General features: G+C 48.5%; 1 protein-coding gene across 6 annotated transcripts in view; it reads right to left on the reverse strand.

Annotated features, from left to right (window-relative positions):
• The window catches only part of PIK3CD (phosphatidylinositol-4,5-bisphosphate 3-kinase catalytic subunit delta), a 97,815-nt gene that overhangs the window by 51,688 nt on the left and 26,835 nt on the right, over nt 1–19,292 (reverse strand). For 2 of the 6 annotated variants that reach the window (XM_030942445.1, XM_030942448.1), the window contains exon 2: nt 9,650–9,812. The exons of the other annotated variants lie outside the window; for them this stretch is intronic. The gene's annotated coding sequence lies outside the window, so the exon portion shown is untranslated. The remainder of the gene's footprint in view (nt 1–9,649; nt 9,813–19,292) is intronic. 6 annotated transcript variants of the gene reach the window in all.

Here is a 19,292-nt window from a genome sequence, read left to right on the forward strand (position 1 = left end):
ACTCTGCCTGGGAGTCCAAATAAGTCCTGGGAAGGTGGGGACGGGGGAGTGGGGGTGGGGGGACAAGTGAAAAAGAGCCAGGAAGCCCCTCTCGCATGGCCGCCTGACTCCCAGAGGCTTTCTGAGGCCTCCTCCCTGGGATCCGGACTCCCCTCCCCCAGCTAAGCACTTCTTCCTGGGAAAAAGCCCACATTTGGAGGCAGCATGGTGCAGGGTTAGGAGCAGCCGCTGCCACTTTCTGGCTCGGTAAGACTTAGGTAAGTTACTTCCCCTTTCTGTGCCTCAGTTTCCCCATCTGTAAAGTGGGAATCACAGTAGTACTTACCAAACAGGGTTGTCATAAGGCTAATTAGCTTCGTATTTATTTATTTATTTTTTCTTTCTTTCTTTTTTTTTTTTTTTTTTTACATCGTCCAGGCTGGAGTGCAGTGGTGCAATCTTGGCTCACTGCAACCTCTGCCTCCCAGGCTCAAGCGATCCTCCACCTCAGTCTCTGGAGTAGCTGGGACTGCAGATGCGCATCATCATGCCTGGCTAAATTTTGTATTTTTTTGTAGAGATGGGGTTTTGCCATGTTGCCCAGGCTAGTCTCAAACTCCTGAGTTCAAGTGATCTGGGATTACAGGCATGAACCACGGTGTCTGGCTAGCTTAGTATTTTCTTTTCTTTTTTGAGATGGAGCCTTGCTCTGTCGCCCAGGCTGGAGTGCAGTGGCACGATCTTAGCTAACTGCAGTCTCCGCCTCTCCGGTTCAAGCAATTCTCCTGTCTCAGCCTCCCGAGTAGCCGGGATTACAGGCACCCACCCCCATACCCGGCTAATTTTTGCATTTTTAGTAGAGACGGGGTTTTACCATATTGGTCAGACTGGTCTTGAACTCCTGACCTCAGGTGATCTACCCGTCTCGGCCTCCCAAAGTGCTGGGATTACAGAGCGAGACCCTGTCACCCCAAAAAAAGTAGGATAAAAAAGTGGATTGGCCGGGCGCGGTGGCTCAAGCCTGTAATCCCAGCACTTTGGGAGGCCGAGACGGGCGGATCATGAGGTCAGGAGGTCAAGACCATCCTGGCTAACCCGGTGAAACCCTGTCTCTACTAAAAAATACAAAAAACTAGCCGGGCAAGGTGGCTGGTGCCTGTAGTCCCAGCTACTTGGGAGGCTGAGGCAGGAGAATGGCGTGAACCCGGGAGGCGGAGCTTGCAGTGAGCTGAGATCCGGCCACTGCACTCCAGCCTGGGGGACAGAGCGAGACTCCGTCTCAAAAAAAAAAAAAAGTGGATTATACATTGCATGTACGCCTTATACAGAAAGATGAACCTATGGCCTACGCAAACATAAGCCCTTGGCCATCTAAGAGCAGATCAGGGAACCAACGTACACTGACATGTTTTAAGTGAAGATGAAATATTTATTGGGAAGGGAGAAAAAACAGTAGCTGGCATCCATAGCAACTTCTCCAGGTGAGCAGTGCTGGAGAGGTATATAGGACTCTGTGTGGCCCGTCACAGAAAAAAACAAAATAAAATGTTTACATTTGAGGTAATGCATTTTAATAATTCTCTACCTAAACCAAAGTCAGTTACTCAACCAACAAATCACATTGGATTAAAGGGCTATTAAACTATTTGTTTCTCCACCAGGCACAGTGGCTCACACCTATAATCTCAACACTTTGGGAGGCCTAAGTGGGAAGATTTCTTGAGCCCAGGAGTTGGAGACCAGCCTGGGCAACACAGCAAGACCCTTGTCTCTACAGAAAATGAAAAAATTAGCCGGGCATGGCGGTGTGCACTTGGGAGCTACTCAGGAGGCTGAGGCAGGATCACTTGAGCTCAGGAGTTCAAGGCTGCATTGAGCTATGATGGCACCACTGCAGTCCAGCCCAGGAGACAGAGTGAGACCCTGTCTCTAAAAATAAATAAATGGATAATCTCGGCATTTCTCATCCTAATTGCGTCTAATGGTTCATCATCCCCTTTGGCCCTAATCCACATTTTTAAAACTCTGGTTGGAGTCACTGTGCTGGGAGCAGCGGAAGCCATAGAAAAAACATAAACTTCCCAGAGCACCCATTTGACTCTAAAGTTAGGGGAAAATATGCTTTATAGTAAAATAAACATGGATATATCATGGAATCGAATGTAAAATTAACATTAGCATTAAAAATAGAAGTTAAAGCTTCAAAGTGAGGTCGCAGTTGGGGTGGGCAGCTGCAGGCTAGAGCTGGATATCCCATCTCTTCAGGCTGGAGGGATGGTGGGAAAGTTGGAGAAACAGGGCCCATCAGGGTCAAGGTTACTGCCAGCTGCCCGGCCATCTCCTACCCACTCCACCTGGGAACCTGCAGCACAAGGGCTCCTGGGGTGCTGCCTTGTGAGCCTCACAGGTGACACCAGAATCCACTGCTGTGGCCAAGGTCACCGGAGGGCAGACCTCACTGTGAGATGCCATACCTTCCAGTCCAGGCCCCTTGAGCGGGGCCAGGGGTGGCTCTTGCCACCATCCTGGGGGAAGAAGAAAATGGCCTGCTCTAGATCTCACTTCCAGCAGTATTTGCCTCAGATACCCAAGCTCCTTCCTACCTTGAAAGGCTAGAAAACACTGACAAGGCCAGATGTAGTGGCTCATGTCTGTAATTCCAGCACTTTGGGGGGGCCGAGGCAGGAGGATCTCTTGAGCCTAGGAATTCAAGAGCAGCCTGGGCAACATAGCAAAATGGGATATTTATTGACACATGCTCTGTGCATTCCATCTGAGTCATTCATGGGAAGATCAAATAAGGTAATGGATGAATAAAGCTTACTACACAAGAACTCATGACAAGAACACCTGTCATTAAAATCCACTCTGAGCCAGGCTGAGAAGGGCTCACCCATAGTCCCAGCAACTTGAGAGGCTGAGGTGGGAGGATCATTTGTGCCCAGGAGTTCAAGACCAGGCCTGGTGGCTCACACCTATAATCCCAGCACTTTGGAAGGCCAAGGTGGGTAGATCTCTTGGGCCCAGGAGTTGGAGACTAGTCTGGACAACATGGTGAAACCCTGTCTTCCACTGAAATACAAAATTAGTGGGGTGGTGGCATGAACCCATACTGCTGGCTACTTGGGAGGCTGCAGTGGGAGGATCGCTTGAGCCCAGGAGATCAATGATGTAGTGAGACATGATTGCACCACTGCACTCCAACCTGGGCGTCAGAGTGAGATCTTATCTCAAAAAAAGACCATCCTGGACAGTAGAGTGAGACCCCAGTTTCTAAATAAATAAATTCTTAGGCCAGACGCAGTGGCTCACGCTTATAATCCCAGAACTTTGGGAGGCTAAGATGGGCAGATCACTTGAGGTGAGAAGTTCGAGACCAGCCTGGCCAACATGGTGAAACCCCATCTCTACCAAAAATACAAAACTTAGCAGGGTGTGGTGGTGGGTACCTGTGGTCCCAGCTACTTGGGAGGCTGAGGCAGGAGAACAGCTTGAACCAGGGAGGCAGCGGCTTCAGTGAGCCAAGATCGCACCACTGCACTCCAGCCTCGGTGACAGAGCAAGACTCCGTCTCAAAAATAAACAAATTGTTTTTTAAAAATCCATTCCCTACCACAGTGTGGGCCTCAAAGATTCATTCATCCAATAGGTAAAAACTGCAACTTTTTGGGTACCCATAACCTGGCCCAGGTGTTTCATTGTTTCCAACCTTTACAACAGTTTTACGACAATCCAGTCAAAGAGGTACCGTCATCCTAATTCTCAGATGAGAACCCAGAAACCTAAATAGCTTGTCAAGATCCCCTACATGTTAAGTGTCAAAGTCAAGATAGGAAGCCTCTAATTCTAAAATCTTGCTTTTGATGCTAATCTGAAGCTAACTTTTTATTCATTCTCAAAACACGGTCCTGCTGGAGAAATGGAGTCATTCACATCTTGGGAAACTATCACATATTGGATGTGCTGCACTCAGTTTAAAAATAGACCACACGGCCGGGCGCGGTGGCTCAAGCCTGTAATCCCAGCACTTTGGGAGGCCGAGACGGGCGGATCACGAGGTCAGGAGATCGAGACCATCCTGGCTAACACGGTGAAATCCCGTCTCTACTAAAAAATACAAAAAACTAGCCGGGCGACGAGGCGGGCGCCTGTAGTCCCAGCTACTCGGGAGGCTGAGGCAGGAGAATGGCGTGAACTCGGGAGGCGGAGCTTGCAGTGAGCTGAGAGCCGGCCACTGCACTCCAGCCTGGGTGGCAGAGCAAGACTCCGTCTCAAAAAAAAAAAAAAAAAAAAAAAAAATAGACCACACATCATCACTGGTTTCCAAATGACAGCAGACGGGCTGTCTTATTAAAATATTCACCACACCACACAATAGGGAAAAAAAGATTCATGACCTGGTCATGGCTCCTGGATGCCTGAAACCATCAGAAACGGAAGCTGTGATCTGGGAGAGCACATCCTTCCCTTGGCTCTGAATATGAGGAACTATTTTTTTTTTTTTTTTGAGATGGAATTTCACTCTTGTCACCCAGGCTAGAGTGCAACCTCCACCTCCTGGGTTCAAGTGATTCTCCTGTCTCAGCCTCCCAAGTAGCTGGGATTACAGGCACCCACCACCACACCCGGCTCATTTTTGTATTTTTAGTAGAGACAGGGTTTCATTATGTTGGCCAGGCTGGTCTCAAACTCCTGACCTCAGGTGATCCACCTGCTTTGGCCTCCCAAGTGTTGGGATTACAGGCGTGAGCCACCGCGCCTGGCGAGAAACATTTTCTTTTTTTTTTTTTTTTTGAGAGGGAGTCTCGCTTTGTGGCCCAGGCTGGAGTGCAGTGGCCGGATCTCGGCTCACTGAAAGCTCTGCCTCCCAGGTTTACGCCATTCTCCTGCCTCAGCCTCCCGAGTAGCTGGGACTACAGGTGCACGCCACCTCGCCCGGCTAGTTTTTTTGTATTTTTTAGTAGAGATGGGGTTTCACCAGCTTAGCCAGGATGGTCTCGATCTCCTGACCTCGTGATCCACCCGTCTCAGCCTCCCAAAGTGTTGGGATTACAGGCGTGAGCCTCCGCGCCTGGCGAGAAACATTTTCAATGGAATTTTTTAGAAGGATGTGTAAGGAGAAAGTTGGGGTTTTTGTTTTTCCTCCTAGAAGAAAATTCTCATGAAGTAGTTCATTTGAGACCAAGATCCTGGTGTTACTAACTTCCTCCTCAACAGCAGGTCAGCAGTAAAGAGGAAAATGCAGGCATCAAGCACACCCTGTTTGCGTGACTTTCCTCTCCTCCCTTAAGGCTCCCTGAGGCCCACTCAAAACGAAAGCCAAGGCCACTCTAAAGGGCGTAAGAGGCCTGGCGCAGGTTCATGCCCGTAATCCCAGTACTTTGGGAGGCTGAGGCAGGAGGATCGCTTGAGCCCAGGAGTTCGAGACCTGAACCAATGTATACTTTTCATGTACTATTTTATGATTTTACCTACAATTCCTGTCTTCCCAAAATGCATAAAACCAAACTGTAACCTGACCATCTTGGGCACACTTTCTCAGGACCTCCTGAGACTGTTCCTTGGGCCATGGTCACTCATGTTGACTCAGAATAAGCCTGGGCAACAAAAGACCTCCATCTCTACAAAAAGCTACAAAAATTACCCAGGTGTGGTGGCATGTGCCTACTGTCCCAACTACTAGGTGTGTGGATCACTTGAACCCAGGAGGTTAAGGCTGCAATGAGCTATGATTGCTCCACTGCATTGCAGCCTGGGTGACAGAGCAAGACCCTGTCTCAAAAAACAATTAATTAGAAATATAAATAATTAAAAGGTTTCAAGAGCAGGCATTATGGGCAGCAACCCAAGCTGGAGTCAAAGCCCCAGATTCTGTCTCCTGAAATACCTGAGGAATCTACCCAGCTGCCTCAGTTTCCCAAACAGCATATAGGGTCATCTGAATGTGAGCAGCAGAACAGTCACCAAGACAAATTTTGGACTTGAACAAAACCATTAGTGAGTCCTTAGCCCCATTTCCATGCTACAAAGGCTGCAGGACCACAGCAGACTCAGGGTCCTGGAGACACAGCCCCGTCAGCCCCTACTCATCTGCTCAGGGAGCTAAGACCACCTGGGATAGGTTCACCGGCTTGCCCAGGGAGGCTCACACCCAGATCCAGTCAGCCAGCCAAGAACACAGACTATTTGGAGAGAAAGAGGTTGTCAGCTCCCCTTCTGGGACCATCTACCTCTAGGGCAGAAAAATCAATCTGCTATAGATTAAAACAAAATGAATCTTGAGGGAGAATAGAGACTTGTTAATTTACATTAATATATAATAAGAATAAGTGGAAGGATGGGAGGGGGTAAGGGATAAAAGACTATACACTGCGTACAGTGTACACTGCTTGGGTGACAGGTGCACCAAAATCTCAGAAATCACCACTAAAGAACTTACTCGTATAACTAAAAACCACCTATACCCCAAAAACTACTGAAATAAAAATAAAAATAAAGTATTTGCCAAACCAAAAAAAAAAAAAAGAAGAAGAACAGCTAATATTGACAGAGTATCAACTATGTGGCAGGTGATGTTCATCATCTAATTTACCTTATTTAATCCTTCAGACAAACCTAGGAATAGGTCCCTTTAAGGTTCATTTTACAGACAGGGAAATAGAGGATCAGAGAGGTTAAGTAGTCTCCTCAAAGTCACACAGCTGGGAAGTGGAAGAGCTATGGTTTGAATCTGAATTTGTCCAACACTAGCGTTCATGGGTTTAACTACTGCATTACTGAATGCATCTTTAAACGCATCATTTAAAGATGAATCCAGCTCCCAGGGAGTTGGTTCACTGGACGACTAAGGAAGTGCAACCCTCATGCTATACATCCAGCAGTAAAGAGAAAGAAAGCTATTTAAACTCTTTGGCAATAAAATAACTAGGTTTTACACCAGGCGTGGTGGCTCTCTCCTGTAATCCCAGCACTTTGGGAGGCCAAGGCGGGAAGATCACTTGAGCCCAGGAGTTCCAGACCATCCTGGGCAAAATGGTGAAACCCTGTCTTCACCAAAAAAAAAAAAAAAAAAAAAAAAAAAAATTAGCCAGACACGGTGGCGGCACCTGTAGTCCCAGCTACTTGGGAGGCTAAGGTGGGAGGATCACTTGAGCCCAGGAGGTCAGGCTGCAATAAGCTGTGATTGCACCAGGACACTCCAGTGTGGGGGACAGAGTGAAACCCTATCTCAAAAAAATAAATAAATAAATAAATAAAAGAAAAAGAAAAGGAAGATACGTTTTAAATAATTACCTTCTGAGCCTATTAGCAAAACAGTCTTTCGGCCGGGTGCGGTGGCTCACGCCTGTAATCCTAGCACTTTCGGAGGCTGAGGTGGGCGGATCACAAGGTCAGGAGATCGAGACCATCCTGGCTAACACAGTGAAACCCCGTCTCTACTAAAACTACAAAAAATTAGCCAGGTGTGGTGGCAGGTGCCTGTAATCCCAGCTACTTGGGAGGCTGAGGCAGGAGAATGGCGTGAACCCGGGAGGCAGAGCTTGCAGTGAGCCAAGATCGCACCACTGCACTCCAGCCTGGGCGAAAGAGTGAGACTGTCTCAGAAACAAAACACACACAAAAAAATTCTTTCAATGTTATTCAATGAATGCTGGCAAGGATGTTATGAAACTATTATATGTCACTGGAATAAATTGCTCACCAAGGCTGGAGTTCGGTGGTGTGATCATAGCCCCTAGCAACTTGAATTCCTGGGCTCAAGCGATCCTCTCGCCTCAGCCTCCCAAGGAGCTGGGATTACAGGTGCATGACACTGTGCCCAGCTAATTTTTAAAAACAATTTTTGGCTGGGCGCAGTGGCTCCTGCCTATAATCCTAGCACTTTGGGAGGCAGAGGCAGGCAGAGTGCCTGAGCTCAGGAGTTCGAGACCAGCTTGGAAAACATGGTGAAACTCCCTCTCTACTAAATATAAAAAATTAGGCAGGGCGCAGTGGCTCACACCTATAATCCTAGCACTTTGGGAGGCCGAGGCGGGCAGACTGCCTGAGCTCAGGAGTTCGAGACCAGCCCAGGCAACATGGTGAAACCCCGTCTCTACTAAAATACAAAAAATTGGCCGGGCATGACGGCGTGTGCCTGTAGTCCCAGCTACGGGAGGTTGAGGTAGGAGAATCACTTGAACCCGGGAGGCAGAGGTTGCAGTGAGCCAAGATCACACCACAATACTCCAGCCTGGGTGACAGACTGAGACTGCCTCAAAAAAAAAAAAAGAAAGAAAGAAAGAAAGAAAAGACCGGGCGCAGTGGCTCATGCCTGTAATCCTAGCACTTTGGGAGACTGAGGCGGATGGATCACCTAAGGTCAGCAGTTCGAGACCAGCCTGGCCAACATGGTGAAACACTGTCTCTACCAAAAATACAAAAAATTAGCTGGGCGTGATGGCAGGCACCTGTAATCCCAGCTACTCTGGAGGCTGAGGCAGGAGAATCGCTTGAAGCCAGGAGGAAGTTGCGGTGAGCCGAGATTGTGCCATTGCACTCCAGACTGGGTGACAGATCAAAACTCTTGTCTCAAAAAAAAGACAAAAATTAGCTGGGCATGGTGGCGGGCAGCTGTAGTCTCAAGCTACTTGAAAGGCTGAGGCAGAAGAATAGCTTGAACCCAGGAGGAGGAGGTTGCAGTGAGCACAGATCGCACCACTGTACTCCAGCCTGGGTGACAAAGCAAGACTCCGTCTTGAGGAAAAAAAATAAGAATGAAAGGGCTGATAGGATGATGAAAGCTGAAATGTTTAAACAGAAAGAAGTTGTATCTCCTTTACCTAAATATTTTATGAGAATGGATATGGTATCTGACTGGGGAATATTTCCCCTGCCTACTATTGGAAAACAGAAAGCACGTAAATCCCCTCCTCAAGCAGTATTAATTGGACACGTCAATGTCCAAACCGAGCCCACACAGCGTAGAATAGAAGCTGCAGTGCTGGCATGTGCTGGCATGAGTGAATTCCGTTCGACAGCCCTGTGCAGAATGTAAACTGGAGCTACGGCAAGAGATTGCGAGTGCCTCCCAGAGACGAGGTGACTACTGGGACTTTGGACAAGTGCATTTCCACTTGAGGGGCATTTACTACCTTGCCATGGGGTATTAACCAAAGCTACCCCTATGACTGATATGACTGAGGAACAGGAAATTATTTTTTTCAGGTTTTTTTTTTTTTTTTTGACAGGCTCTCGCTCTGTTACCCAGGCTGAAATGCAGTAGCGCAATCACGGCTCACTGAAGCCTTGACCTCCAGGGCTCAGGCAACCCTCCTGCCTCAGCTTCCCAAGTAGCCGGGATCACAGGCGCACACCACCACACCCAGCTAATTGCTTTTATTTTTTGTAGGACAGGGTCTCCCTTATGTTGCCCAGGCTGGTCTCGAACTCCTGGGCTCTAGCGATCTTCCCATCTTGGCCTCCCAATGTGCTAGGATTACAGGTGTGAGCCACCACACCCAGCTAGAAGGACAGAAAATAATCTTGAAGACTGAAATACCCAGGACATCTTGGGTGATGTCAAGGAAACACTAACAGGGATGACAGTGTCCACAAGAGTTCCCTAATATGACAGAAATCATTTATACAGGATGGCATTACCTGGGGAAGGCAAGCAGGGGATACTCACATGAGCAGGGAGCCTCTTTTCCCCTAGGACTGACTCTGGAACTCTGATGAGCAGCCGGATTCTGTAGCAGCCAACAAACAGCTCTCACCTGACCAAACAGGAGCTGCTGGGTTGGTGGCTACAGTTCCAAGGTGAACGATGCCTCGTTTGGAAAGATGCCAATCTGATCAAAGATGGTAAAAACAAATCAGCTCTAAGGGCCGAAATGCATGTTGTTTTCCCAGCAGTGATGGGAGAACTGAACAGTGTAAAACCTCCTGTATCTGTGCAGGGCTTTGGGTGCCAGTTCACCCTCCCCTTGTGGGCGGTGGTCAACAGCCTGGCCATACATTTAGACAGGAGGGCAATGGAAACCTGACCTATTAAATGGATATTTCTTTTTTTTGAGACGGAGTCTCGCTCTGTCGCCCAGGCTGGAGTGCAGTAGCCGGATCTCAGCTCACTGCAAGCTCCGCCTCCCGGGTTTACGCCATTCTCCTGCCTCAGCCTCCCGAGTAGCTGGGACTACAGGCGCCCGCCACCTCGCCAGGCTCGTTTTTTGTATTTTTTTTTTTTTTAGTAGAGACGGGGTTTCACCATGTTAGCCAGGATGGTCTCGATCTCCTGACCTCGTGATCCACCCATCTCGGCCTCCCAAAGTGCTGGGATTACAGGCTTGAGCCACCGCGCCCGGCCTAAACGGATATTTCTTTGGGACATAGCCCTATAGAAAATGAGGGGTAGGCTGGGTGTGGTGGTTCATGCCTGTAATCCCAGTACTTTGAGAGGCCAAGGCAGATGGATTACCTGAGATTAGGAGTTCAAGCCCAGCCTGGGCAACATGGTGAAACCCTGTCTCTACTAAAACTACAAAAATTAGCCAAGCATGGTGATGCCTGCCTGTAGTCCCAGCTACTTGGAAGGCTGAGGCAGGAGAATCGCTTGGACCTGGGAGGTGGAGGGTGCAGTGAGCTGAGATCCGGTGACTGCACTCCAGGCTGGGCGACAGAGCAAGACTCCGTCTCAAAAAAAAAAAAAAGAAAAGAAAAAAAGAAAAGGAGGGGTGCATTAAAGTCGGATCTGTTAATGCCCATCAGAAGAGCCTTCTAGGTTTGGAAGGTGACAGGAATCAACAGGTAAATATCCCACATGCTCCCTTGAAGTGGCCACCTGGGTCCGTGAATTGAGGGGATAGGGGCCCTGCAGCGGTGCAGAGATGGGCTGGATCTAGCATGTTCCTCCGCACCCTCTCAGGTGCATAATGCCAGGAAGAACTGTTCCGTGTGCCAGTGAGAGAGACAGACACTGCACAGGGCTGTGGAGGAGATTCCCTGGTAGGAGGCCCTGAGCATAGCTGGCAAGTGAGACTGAGGCTGGTAGCCCTGGGGGCTACTACTGGGTCTTGAATAGACGCTGACTTGGAGTGGGCTTTGCTTCCCCAGTGGAAAGTGCAAATGCTCAGGGTGCCAGAGCCAAACCAGAACAGAAGACACCACGTGGGTTTGGATGGCTGTTATTTCTTCAGACCACAGAACATGCTGTACAGCTCATAACGTCCAGCTACAGGCTGGACAGAGAGACAGCCTCCGCAGAGCAATAGTTTGATAAAGAAACGGAACCACGGCCGGGTGCAGCGGCTCACGCCTGTAATTCCAGCACTTTGGGAGGCCGAGGAGGGTGGATCACCTGAGGTCAGGAGTTCGAGATCAGCCTGGCCAACATGGCAAAACCCCATCTCTACTAAAAATACAAAACTTAGCCAGGCGTGGTGGTGGGCACCTGTAATCCCAGCTACTTGGGAGGCTGAGACAGGAGAATTGCTAGAACCCGGGAAGTGGAGGTTGCAGTGAGCCGAGATCTTGCCACTTCACTTCACTTTTCAGCCTGGGAAAAAGAGCGAGACCCTGTCTCAAAAAAAAAAAAAAAAAAAAAAAAAAAAGACAGAAAGAAAGAAAGAAAGAAAAAAGAAAAAGAGAAAGAAAAAAGAAATGGAACCGCTCTCCCGTTTTGTGGCCATCACCCAAGGCGGAGTGGCCCAAATTAAGTTCAAAGCTTTTGTGACTTAGGACCACAGCAAGAACCACAAAAGGCATTTTTATGCACCTTCCCATATTTGCAGAAAGAGAGATTATGTCTTCCCCTCTTTCCAAAGAGCTGAGGCAAAAGCCTAAGTTCAGGTTGTGTGAGGACACTATAAAGGCCAGCAGATCGGCAAAGTGGTCCAGGTTTAAAGGAAGAAATACGTCATCTACACTGAATGAGTGCAGGGGAAAAGTCTAATGGCATAACCGTCCATGCCAGCATTCATCCCAGCCACGCCAGCATTCATCCCAGCCACGCCAGCATTCATCCCAGCCATGCCAGTATTCATCCCAGCCAGGGTGTTACCATTAGGCTAACACTGGACAATGACCACAAAAAGATCCTTAAATGGGCCAGGTGTGGTAGCACATGCGTGTAATCCCAGCACTTTGGAAGGCCAAGACAAAAGGATCTCTTGAGCTAAGGAGTTCAAGACCAGCCTGGGCAACACAGCAAGACCTTGTCTCTTCTAAAAAAAAAAATTTTTTTTTTGAGATTGAGTCTTGCTCTGTCGCCCAGGTTGGAGTGCAGTGGCACAATCTCAGCTCACTGCAATCTCCACCTCCCAAGTTAAGGGTTCAAGTGATTTTCCTGCCTCAGCCTCCCAAGTAGCTAGGACTACAGGCATGCACCACCATGTTTGGCTTATTTATTTATTTATTTATTTATTTATTTATTCATTCATTTTTGAGACACAGCCTCACTCTGTTGCCCAGGCTGGAGGGCAGTGGCACAATCTCAGGCTCACTGCAAGCTCCGCCTCCCGGGTTCACATCATTCTCCTGCCTCAGCCTCCCAAGTAGCTGGGACCACAGGCGCCCGCCACCCACGCCCAGCTAACTTTTTGTATTTTTACTAGAGGTGGGGTTTCACCGTGTTAGCCAGGATGGTCTCGATCTCTTAACCTCATGATCTGCCCGCCTCAGCCTCCCAAAGTGCTGGGATTACAGGTGTGAGCCACCGCGCCTGGTCCATTTTTGTATTTTTTTTGTAGAGATAGGGTTTCACCATGTTGGCCATGCTGGTTTCAAACTCCTGATCTTAAGTAATCCACCTGCTCTGGCCTCAAAAAGTGCTGGGATTACAGGTGTGAGCCACCACACCCGACTGCTACTAAAAAAAAAAAAAAAAAATTTAATTAGCTGGGCGTGGTGGCATGCACCTACAATCCAAGCTACTCCAGAGGCTGAGGCAGGAGAATCACTTGAGCCCAGGTAGTCGAGGCTGCAGTAAGCTGTGATTGCACCACTGCACTCTATCCTGGGCAACAGAATGAGACCCTATCTCAAAAGAAAAAAAGAAAAGAAAAGAAAAATCCTTGGCTGGGTATGGTGGCTCATGCTTGTAATCCCAGCATTTTGGGAGGCCGAGGCAGGTGGCTCACCTGAGGTCAGGAATTTGAGACCAGCCTGGCCAACATGATGAAACCCCATCTCTACTAAAAATACAAAAATTAGCTGGGCGTGGTCAGGCACAGTGGCTCAAGGCCTGTAATCCCAGCACTTTGGGAGACCAAGGCGGGTGGATCACTTGAGGTCAGGAGTTCGAGACCAGCCTGTCCAACATGACGAAACCCCATCTCTACTAAAAACATACAAATTAGCTGGGCGTGGTGGCGCATGCCTGTAATCCCAGCTACTCGGGAGATTGAGGCAGGAGAATCACTGGAACCCGGGAGGTGGAGGTTGCAGTGAGCCAAGATCATGCCATTGCACTCCAGCCTGGGTGACAGAGCAAGACTCTGTCTCAAAAAAAAAAAAAAGAAAGAAAGAAAGAAAAAAATCCTTGAATGGAAAGCCAAATCTCACCATGTAGGAAATGAAAGAGGCAAATACAAGAAAGAAATAATTAACAGATGCAAGAATAAAGTCATCTTATATACAAACTTTCCTTAAAACTGCTAAAATGGAAAAAAGAAAAAAGTAGAACTGGCAGCTGAAAGGCTGGCTGGCTGAAGTGGAGAGACGAAGGCATGAAGGGGTGGCTCACCTGCCTCCCCCAGTGTGTGCCCACACTCAGCCTGGGAGGCACTAAGGAGTGTCCCCATGTGCTATTCCTGTTTTCCTGGTGGATCTGGGGAAGGAGGGTGGGGACGATGACAGTATGACTATAATTCTTGCTGAGGGAGGAGTACACTGGTATAATGACTGTGATTTTTTCTTTCTTCCCAATAGCAGCTCAATGGCACTTACACTGCCACTAAAAAGGATGTGTAGGTTATGAAGCAATGTGGAAAACTGCTAATGAGCCAATGTTAAGTGAAAAATAGCCAATTCCAAAAGCACATGCCTAGCTGCTCAAAAAAATTAAAAACTGAATTATCATATGATCCAGCAATTTGGGTATATACCCGAGAGAACTGAAAGCAGGGACTTCAACAGATATCTGTCCACCCATGTTCACAGTGCAGCATTATTCACAGGAGTCATAAAGTGGGAGCAACACAAGTGCCCATCAGGTGAATGAACAAAAGAACATGCTCCTGGCCGGGCGCAGTGGCTCATGCCTGTAATCCCAGCACTTTGGGAAGCTGAGGTGAGCAGATCGTTTGAGGTCAGGAGTTTGAGACCAGCCTGACCAACACGGAGAAACTCCGTCTCTGCTAAAAATACAAAACTAGCTGGGTGTGGTGGCACATGCCTGTACTCCCAGCTACTTGGGAGGCCGAGGCAGGAGAATCACTTAAACCTGAGAGGCGGAGGCTGCGGTGAGCCGAGATCGCACCATTGCACTCCAGCCTGGGTGACAAGAGTGAAAATCTGTCTCAAAAAAAATACAAAAATTAGCCAGGTGTAGTGGTGCATACCTGTAATTCCAGCTACTCAGGAGGCCGAGGCAGGAGAATTGCTTGAATCAGGGAGGCGGAGATTGCAGTGAGGCTGAGATCACGTCACTGCACTCCAGCCTGGGTGACAGAGCAAGACACTGTCTCAAAAAAAAAAAAAAAAAAAAAAAAAAAGAATGTAGTATCTACACACACTGGAATGTCCAGCCTTAAAAATGAAAGAAATTCTGAAACTTGCCCCCACAGGGATTAAGTGTCAAGAAAGCATATGCTAAATTAATGAAGCCAGCCTTAAAAAGACAAATACTGGAGGATTCCACTCCTGTGCAGTACCTAGAGTTGTCAAAAGCACAGAGACAGCAGAATGGCTGCCAGGGCTGGGAGGAGAGGGGAGTTAGTGTTTAAGGGGAAAAGAATTTCAATTTTGCAACATGAAAAAAATGTCTGGGGGTGGGTGGTGGTGACGGTTGCACAATAGTGTGAATGTACTAAATCCCACAGAACTGTACTCTTAAAAATGCTTAAAATGGTAAATTTTATGTTATGTATATTTTAAATTAAAACATGAAAATTAAGATAAAACCATATGCCTACTAATTACAACTAAATTATTTTTTATTTATTATTATTATTATTTTTTGAGATGGAGTCTTGCTCTGTTGCCCAGGCTGGAGTGCAGTGGCGCTATCCCAGCTCACTGCAAGCTCCACCTCCTGGGTTCACGCCATTCTCCTGCCTCAGCCTCCTGAGTAGCTGGGACCACAGGTGCCCGCCACCATGCCTGGCTAATTTTTTTGTATTTTTTTAGTAGACACAGGGTTTCACCGTGTTAGCCAGGATGGTCTCGATCTCCTGACCTCGTGATCCCCCCGCCTCAGCCTCCCAAAGTGCTGGGATTGCAGGCGTAAGTCACTGCGCCCGGCCTATTTTTTATCTTATTTTAAGTTCTGGGATACATGTGCAGGACATTCAGGTTTGCTCCATAGGTAAACGTGTGCCATGGTGATTTGCTGCATCTATCAACCCATCACCTGGGTATCAAGCCCTGCATGCATTAGCTATTTATCCTGATCTCTCCCACCCCCCACCCCTCACCAACAAGCCCCAGTGTGTGTTGCTCCCCTCCCTGTGTCCATGTGTTCTCGTAGTTACAACTAAGTTAAAATGCATGTCCAAGAGAAGTTAATGGAAAGGACACCCAAATGGGCAACCGCTGTGTTGGGCAAGAGGGATGACAACAAACGGCTTCTGTTTCTAATCCACTCCACACCAGCTCCTTTGCAGATACCGCATGGATTGCTATGTGCCTGGCACTTTACACAGGATAATATACAAAATCCTCAAGACTAACAGGTAGGTATTGCTATCTCAGTGTTACAACTGGACTCTGAGGTTCTGATGGGTTCAGCGACTTGCCCAAGGTCACCCAGCAGATAAAAAGTGGCTGAGTGGCTAGGCCCAGCACTTTGGGAGGCCAAGGCGGGTGGATCACCTGAGGTCAGGAGTTTGAGACCAGCCTGGCCAACATGGCAAAACCCCAGTCTCTACTAAAACTACAAAAATTAGCCAGGTATAGTGGCATGTGCCTGCAATCTCAGCTACTCAGGAGGCTGAGGCAGAAGAATCACTTGAACCTGGGAGGCGGAGGTTGCAGTGAGCCAAGATCCCACCACTGCACTCCAGCCTGCACTGCACTCCAGCCTGGGCAACAGAGTGAGACTCTGCCTCAAAAAAAGAAAAAAGTGGCTGGGAAAAAACCCAGTTCAGCTGACTTCAAAGACAGTACATTCTCTTCCATGTGGCAATCCCCCTCAAACCACCACCTCACCCAGCCCCACCCTCACCTGGACATAAATGACTTTTTTTTTTTTTTTTTTTTCTGAGACAGGGTCTCGCTCTGTCACCCAGGCTGGAGTGCAGTGTTGCAATCATAGCTCACTGCAGCCTTAAATTCCTGGACTCACGTAATCCTCCCACCTTAGTCTCCCACGTAGCTGGGGCTACAGGCGTGCGTCGCAACGCCCAGCTAATTTGTTTTTATTTTTTGCAGAGATGGGGGTCTCACTGTATTGCCCAGGCTGGTCTCAAACTCCTAGGCTCAAATGTTCCTCCTTCCCTAGCCTCCCAAAGTGTTAGGAATACAAGCATGAACCACCCTGCCTAGCCATAAATGGTTTGCCAAAGGTTCAAAAACAAGGCCGACTATGCTCCCCTATTGATAAGAAAGCACTTCTTCCAGATTTCATGACCAACATAGACAAGAGCAATGCCCCCACTGTGCCTGACGCAAGAGGGGGGCCCAGCCCTTCCCGAGAGCCCCGGAGCACCTCACCCAGTCATTCTCCCATGTCCTTATCCACCCCTCCCACAAACTTCAATGACGAACGGGGCTCCCCAAACCCCTCCCAGTGCCACTAGCCCCATACCATGTCCTGGGGTAAGAGGTGGGAACAGAGCAGCATCTGTGTCCCCATCTGAGCCCTCCCCTGACTCTGCCAGTGGCTGCCCAACAGACGAAAGTTCAAAATGTGAGGGGCTGTGTGATCTCAGAGAGAGCGAGCAGTCCTGGGCTGGGAACGGGCTGCAGAGGGCAGGGATTGTTGTTGAAGATAAAGAGGGAGGAGTTTGTTGGAGACGGAAAGTAAGAGAAGCATTTCTCCTCCTGAGCTCCAGAAGTTAGCCCAGGAGGTTAGGGGTGGGGTGAGGAGGGGGTGGGGTGGGCTGCCAGTTCATAAAAGTTGGGGAACGGCAAGCAGGAAGGAGGCCGGGGTCAACGGTCCAGCAGAGATCACCAGGCACTCTGACATCTTTGCCTAAAGTCACCCAGGGGAAAGTGGCAGAACAGGGCAGCTTCCCTGCTAAGATAACAGCATTCCCCACTGTCCGCAGGAAACACAGAAAGACATTCCTGTTTATCTGCAGTGGGCTGAATGGTAGCCCCCACAAAGCTAGGTCTTAACCCCCAGGACATGGACATTATCTGGAAAAAGAATAATGTGGAAAATGGGTCTTTGCTGATGTAAGTAAGTTAAGGATCCTGAAATGATTTCTACCTGAATTCTCCGAGGGAGCCCTAAATCCAAAGACAAGCGTCCTTATAAAAGACAGACAGAGACCCAGACACATGGAGGAGACGCCCTTGTGAAGACGGAGGCAGAGACTGGAGTGATGCAGCCACAGGCCAAGATACGCTGTAGCCTCCAGAAGGAAAAGCAAAGAAGGATTATCCCCCTACAGCCCCCAGAGGGAGTGAGGCCTTGCTGATGCCTTAATTGTTAACTTCTGGCCTCCAGAACTGTGAGAGAATACATTTCTTTTTTTTTTTTTTGAGATGGAGTTTCGCTGTCACCCAGGCTAGAGTGCAGTGGTGCAGTCTAGCTCACTGCAACCTCTGCCTCCTGGGTTCAAGAGATTCTCCTGTCTCAGCCTCGCAAATAGCTGGGACTACAGGCATGTGCCACCACGCCTGGCTAATTTTTGTATTTTTAGTAGAGACGGGGCTTCACCATTTTGGCCAGGTTGGTCTCGAACTCCTGACCTCAAGTGATCTGCCCACCTCAGCCTCCCGAAGTGCTGGGATTACAGGCGTGAGCCACCACACCCAGCCCATTTCTGTTATTTTCTTTTAGTGACAGGATCTCGCGATGTTGCCCAGGTTGTAGTGTCATGGCTACTCACAGGCTCCATCATAGCTCACTGCAGCCTCAAACTCCTGGGCACAAATGATCCTCCCACCTCAGCCTCCCAAGTAGCTGAAACTATAAGCATGCACATTTCTGTTGTTTTAAGCCACAAAGTTTGAGGTCATTTATTACAGCAACTACAGGAGGTTAACAACAGTTGAGCATCCCAAATCTGAAATCTAAAACGTTTCAAAATCTGAAACCATGATCGAATACAAAACTCTTTGGAGCATTTTATTTTATTTTATTTTATTTATTTTTTTGAGACGGAGTATTGCTCTGTCACCCAGGCTGGAGCACAGTGGAGCCATCTCGGCTCACTGCAAGCTCCTCCTCCCGGGTTCATGCCATTCTCCTGCCTCAGCCTCCAGAGTAGCTGGGACTACAGGCACCCGCTGCCACGCCCGGCTAATTTTTTGTATTTTCAGTAGAGACGGGATTTCACCATGTTAGCCAGGATGGTCTCGATCTCCTGACCTGGTGATCCGCCCGCCTCAGCCTCCCAAAGTGCTGGGATTACAGGCGTGAGCTGCTGCGCCCGGCCACTCTTTGGAGCATTTCAGATGTCAGACATTTGGATTTGGAATGCCCAGTTGGTAAGCATATAATGCAAATATTCCAAAATCCAAAATCCAACCCATTTCTGGTCCCAAGCATTTTGGATAAGGGATATTCAACCTGTACAGCATCCCTCCAGGACAAAAAATCCCAAAAAGGTCCATCCCTTTCTGCATCTCCTCCTCCCCCACCCTACTCCTGGCACCTCCCACTCTTCCGGCATTTTCTCTAAGTGGAAGCAATTTCCCCCAATATGAGTGAAACAGAAGCCAACTGAAATACCATTTTAGAAATGCCGCACCCTTCACTGTGATCACTCCCCCTGTGCTCAGAATGCAATAGGAAGGCTGGGCATGGTGGCTCACGCCTTTAAACCTAGCACTTTGGGAGGCCAAGGTGGACGGATCACCTGAGGTCAGGAGTTTGAGACCAGCCTGGCCAACATGGCAAAACACCGTCTCTGCTAAAAATATTAAAAATAGTTGGCCATAGTGGCGCATGTCTGTAATCCTAGCTACTTGGGTGGTTGAGGTGGGAGAATCGCTTGAACCTGGGA

The sequence above is a fragment of the Rhinopithecus roxellana genome, chromosome 12 (genome assembly GCF_007565055.1).
Source record: "Rhinopithecus roxellana isolate Shanxi Qingling chromosome 12, ASM756505v1, whole genome shotgun sequence".
In the NCBI taxonomy this organism is placed as follows: domain Eukaryota; kingdom Metazoa; phylum Chordata; class Mammalia; order Primates; family Cercopithecidae; genus Rhinopithecus; species Rhinopithecus roxellana.